Genomic DNA, 6,065 nt, shown 5'->3' on the forward strand with positions numbered 1-6,065 from the left:
AGGATTTGGTTAGACATCCAAGAAGACAAGACCCTCCACTGCAGCCTGGACCATCGCCGGTCATCCCGACTTGTTGTCTTGACACTGGACTCTGAAGACTCTGGAAAAGAGTGAGGCCACCAACTCTGCACAACTCTGCCTCACTGAAATCACGTATGTGCCTGTCGAGAGACATCATCCATCCCATTTTACAGGCAAGTGATGAAGCAGCAGGTGCGGACACACTGGGAGCTGTAATCACAATCCTACCAACAGGCATTGCTCACCTCCTGGTGTGAGGAAGGGGCTAGAAAAGGTGCCCTAAAAATGGCTTGCTTCATCTAACCATTCTCAGTCCCCAAAGGAGTGAAGCAAGATGCCCTCAATGAGGACGAAAACGGCATCAAGGTCAGCTACTGCACTGATGGTAAATGGTGTAATGCCTCTTCTCTCCCATACTTTCCTTCCAAGCATCCCAAACACTGAGCTAGCTCTGGCAACGCATTCGTCAAAAACGAAGGACAACAAATTAACTTAAGAAGGCTATAAGCCGAGACTAAAGTAAAAGGGGAGTTGGCGCATGACTTGTTCGCAAATGATCCTGCACTCACTGCAGCCTCTGAGGCTGAGTGTGGATTGATTCTTCACTTCTTGTGCTAATTTTGGCCTAACAATTAATACCAAGAAAACACAGGTTCTCCATCAACCAACACCACATCATCCATACATGGAATCATCAATTATAGCAAATGGAAAATGTTAAACGTTATGGATAAATTCACTTGCTTTGGCAGTATACTTTCCAGGGATGTCCACATAGATGGTGGGGTTGACACACTAAAATAATGTGTGTTGATGCAAACTAATGACTATTTTACAGAGAACTCAACATGAGGCAGGCGCTCACATGGAGGTCAGAAGAAACCACCAAAGGCATTCTTAATGCCAATTCTCTCTGAAGAACTTTGGAATTGTGAGATGTGAGAGAGACTGGCACAGAACAGCATGGCTTGCCCACATTAAACAAGGCCCTGTGATCTTTGAGCAAAGCAGAATTGCAGTAGCTCAAAAAAATGTGAGATGTGCAGATTTAGAGATATCTCCACCCCAAATGTTCAGACAGACTCTTTGTGTCCAAAGTGTGGTCGAGCCTTCTGAGCTGCTATTGGTCTGATCAGCCCCATTCAGATGCACTGCACTTGACCCTGACACAGTGATGTCATTTTAGTCCTCTTCAAGTACTAAGGACAACAGCCAACCTTAGTTTGTTCATCTATTCCCAAAAAGAGCTAGAAATATTTTTGAATGAATCCTTCCTTTAATCTACCTTCCTTCTAATTCCTATTCTCTTTTCTTCCCATTTCCCTGTTGAGTGAAATGGATTTCTGTATTCACCTGTATATGTGTGTGTGTGTGTGTGTGTGTGTGTGTCTTTTTCTTTCTTTCCCCCAGTTCAGATGAGAGTGAGAGTCAAGTGTCAGCTGCTTCCCTCCACCCTCTCGTCCTTGTTTGTCTAGATGTCTACTTGTGTACCCTGATTACGGGGAAGAATTTTTCCTAACCTTCCTTCCTCCCCTCGAGTGTATTTGTCTTCCTTTCCTTCACTGTTTTCTTAAGGTCAAGATATAAACATTCAATTTTATTTTATTTTCAATTCCAGAGTCTTTCCCTCTTATCACCCTTCCCCCACCCACTGAGAAGGTAAGAAATAGAAAACCGTTTACAAATATGAAGTCACACAAAACAAACTTCCACGTTAGCCATGTTAGAAAAAAAAAGAACAAAAATCAGCTTCCCTCTGAGTCCATCAGCTTTCTGTCTGGAGGTGGGGTAGTATGTTTCATCATGAGTGCTTTGGAATTGAGCAGAGCAGTGAAGACTTTTAAAGTTGATTATCTTTACAATATTGTTGGCTTCCTATAAATAGGTGTCTTGATTCTGCTCACTTCACCATGTGTCAGTTCACACACATCTTTCCAGGTTTTTCTGAAACATCCCCTTCATCATTTCTTATAGCACAATAGTCTATCACATTAATATACCATAACTTGTTCAAGACTCCCAGGCCATGTCTGATTGGACGCCCTCTATAAGCCATGATGATGGCAGGACGTGGGATGGGGGGTGGGGGCACACATATCCTCTCTCCACAATTGGATGGAAGCAGTTCGTCCTTGTGTGGTCCTTCTCACTGTTTGTTCACGTTGACCTTTTTATGCTTCTTTTCACTTCTGTGTTTGAACCTCAGGGTTTCTCCACAGCTCTGGTCTTCTCATCAGGAATGCTTGGAAGTCTTCTAGTTCACTAAAAGTCCATTTTCCCCCAGTAGCATTATACTCAGTTTTGCTGAGGAAGTTATTCTTGGCTGTGTGATCCTGACTGCTCCTCAGTACATGAATTCTTTTTTTCTGGCTGCTTCTAGGATTTTTTTTCTTTGACCTGGAAGGTCTGGATTTTGGCTTTGATGTTCTTGGGAGTTTTCATTTGGGGGTTTCTTTCAGGAAGTGACTGGTGGATTCTTTTCTGTTTCCACTTTGCCCCCTGGTTCTAAAAGATCTTGGCGGTTTTCTTTTAGGATTTCTTGAAATAGGATGCTTACACTCATTTTGTGGTCTTGGCATCCACATACTCCAGTGATTCTTACATTTTTTCTCCTCAATCTGTTTGCCAGTTCAGTTGTTTTTGCTATGAGATATTTGACATTTTCTTCTTTTTTCCAGCCTTTTGTCTTTGTTTTAATAATTCTTGTTGCTTCATGGGGTCATTGGCTTCTATTTGGTCTACTCTAATTTTCAGGCAGCTTGTTGCTTAGGTAAGGTTTTGTACCTCTTGTACCAAGCTGTCAATTCCCTTTCCAGGGAATTCTTCTAAATTCTTTTCCAATTTTTTCCTCAAGCACTCTCATTTCATTTATAGAAACATTTTTAACTCTTTTTAAAAATACTCTTATTTCATCTCTTCCAGAATTCCAGTTGAGTTTGTGCCCAAGCTATGTTTTTTTTTTCCTGAGGCTTTGCTTGAAGTTGTTTTAGAGTCACTCTCTTCTGCATTTGTGTCCAGCATGTCCCTGCCACCATAATAGCTCATGGTGGGCTTCTTTGTGTGTTTGCCCATCCTTCCAGCCTGCTTCCTGACTGCAGACTTGATGGCAGGGCTGGGCTATGTCACACTTGTGGAGGGAACGTCTGGGCTCTTCTCGCTGCTGCTTTCTCTGTGTATTGAGCGTTGGGTTGTTCCAGGATCTCAGGGACAGCTCAGGCTGGGCACCTGCAAGCTTTCAGTGCCCAGAGGGGTCTGATCCAGGGCAGAAGCTCATTACTGCCCCCTGCTCTGAGCTCTGCAATTTCCTGACCTGGGTTTGAGTCTGAGCAACAGTAGACACTACAGGCCTCAGCCCCTGTCAGCCAGCTGGCAAGCTCTGCTGGTTCAGAGCGGCAGAATTGTAAGCTCCCCTTTGGTCTGGGGTTCTCGCCCTGGCTGCTCCTCTGTAGGCTGGGCTGGATGCTGGAAGTGAGAGCTTGCTCTGAGCCCTAGCACCACTAATTCCGACTTCTGCACTTCCTCTTTTCCATTGAACAGCCAGGGGCCTCCCTGACCTATGCATAAGTTCTCTTCTCAGTCTGACCCAGATCTGTGCCTCAGCTGTTGCTTGGCACCTGTCCCCTTCTCAGTGCCCTCCTCTTGCCCTGGTGGCCTCTCCCTGGGAACTGCAGTGCTCTGCCTTGTCCTCAGTCTGCAGATATCTATTTCTATCTTTCTGTGCTGAGGTGGGCTAAACAAAGGACTCAATGTGCCATTTTCTGGATTTCCCCATCAAGATTCAGTCTGGTGCATTTTCTACATCTGTCTGGAAAAGTCTGTGGATGGGAGTTCACCACACTCTTTCCTATCCCTCCGCCAGCTTGGCTCTGACCTCCTTAACTATTTTTTGTTCTGCCCAGAAGAGACTTGCCAGTTTTGTCAGAGAAGAAAAGCCTTCTGACTCCAAATGATCTTGAATTTGAATTTTATTTTTGCTGGCCTTCCACACAATCTCAGGGTCTTTGTCTAGTTGTCTGTTCCTGATCGGGGCTGGCACTTCCATTGGTTGGCAGGACATCACAGATAGGAAGTACCTGGGCCTTAAAGATGCAGTAGCTGGAAATACATCTTTTAGACTATGTTTCTCATCCATATGACACATAGGAGGCATTTAAGAAGTAACCCCTGTGTCACTTGAAGAAGTGGTCCTTCTCCTTACAAAGGCAACAAGTAATCTCCTTCCATCCATCGTTCCCATTGGCTCCTTCCCTGATGCAAACACAGCCGAGTCTTCCCCATGCTCAAAGAACTTGCACTTGATCGGTGCATCTCCACTTGGTAGTGTCTTTTATCTGTCCTCCCTTTCGTAGCCAAACTCCTTGAGAAGGCCGTCTCTGACAGGTGCCTCTCCTTCTCATCTCACTCTCTTCAAAACTATGTGGTCTGTCTTCCAACCTCACCATTCTGCTGAGGCCAGGCTCTCCTAAGTTCTCAATGATGTCTTCATCATCAGATTGCTCATGGCCTTTTCTCAATCTTCATCTTTCTTGATCTCTCTGCAGTCTTTGACACTGTCCATCTCCGGCTCCTCCTGGACATCGCCATCTCCTGGTTCTCCCTCGATCTGACCACTCCTCATCTGTTTTGTTGGGAACTTCAGCCATGTCAAGCTCATGAGTGTCCCCAAGGCTCTGTTCTGGGTCCTCTTCTCCCTCTATACGCTCTCATTTGGTGACCTCATCAGCTCTGTGGATTCAGTTATTATGTCTCTCCAGCTCTAACCTCTCTCCTGACCTCCAGTCTCACACTTCAGATTGTTTCAAACTGGATGTTCCCGAGACATGTTTCAACTCAACATGTCTCAAATGGAATTTATTCTCTTTCCCCTGAAGCCCCTCCCTTCATCCTAATTTCCCTATTACCGTGGAAGACACCACCATCCTTTCAGGCACCCAGGCTTACAACTTAGATGTTATCTTCAACTCCTCACTTTGGGCAATTTCTACCCTTATTTATCATCCATATGCACAGAGATGAAAGGATTTGGCAGATTGTTGTGGAATCAACACAACCCCCTTTTTCACGTGGTAGAAAGGAAAAAATTGTTCCTGGCACCTGTTCCATGGGCCTCCTGAAGAGACATTGGCCCCTGGAGGTACAGCCCCTCCAATTTTTCTGAGACCCAACAGGACCAGGGCTGGGAATGCATCATCTCCCTTTGATAAGTATTGGTTTCAAAATTTGGTCAATAAAAAGTCGGGATCATTGTCTTCTGGCAATGGTTATTCAATGGAGCAGAAGTGGCAAAAAGTTCAGCCAGAACCCAATTAAAATGTAATTGGGAAATTTTTCACAAAAATAACTGAGAATACAATACAACAAGAACATAGATAATGTTAATATCTGGTTTTTTCTAAGTCAATATATGACAACCACCCCCTCCCCCCCAATTGGAGTTTGTGGTTTCCCAACTCAAATAATTCATTTCTAATGTAGTCCAGTGGCCCATGAATAGAATAGAAACCTCACTGAGCCAAATGAAATGTCATTCCCAGGAAGCCAGGGAGACAGAGAGATCAGGTCGCCTGGGCATTCACGTGGACATCTTTTCATCCACCTCTTCCCACTTTAGCCTACATCTAGAGAGGGCCAGATGACTGGGTGCTTTTGAGAGATGTCCACAAATGACCGGCATTTTTAAAGGAAAAACTGTTTGCGGAAGAAAGGAAATGCCGTGCCTGCAAGGGCTATTCTGATCCACATTTTCTCTAGGAGGAAACTGAGGCAGGCTAGCCCAGCTTGTCAAGTGCATAAGGTGGAATCTGAACTCGTTTCCGGGACTGACTGCAGGGCCAGGCCTCTCTCCACAGCACAGGAAGAGGAGACTGAATATTCAAGAGGACATAGCCATCCTCCATGACCGTGGCAGGAAGAACGCAGAAGCCCAACGTGCTCCGACGGGGCGGAGCCTCATGGACCACGTGACAGGGCACTTCGCTCCTAGGCGCGGCCGCCTCCGACCCAGCTTCCGCCCAGTCCCGGGCTGGCCGGGCCTCACGTACCAC

Source organism: Phascolarctos cinereus, unplaced genomic scaffold, assembly GCF_003287225.1.
Source record: "Phascolarctos cinereus isolate Bilbo 61053 unplaced genomic scaffold, phaCin_HiC Scaffold_8;HRSCAF=390, whole genome shotgun sequence".
NCBI lineage: Eukaryota > Metazoa > Chordata > Mammalia > Diprotodontia > Phascolarctidae > Phascolarctos > Phascolarctos cinereus.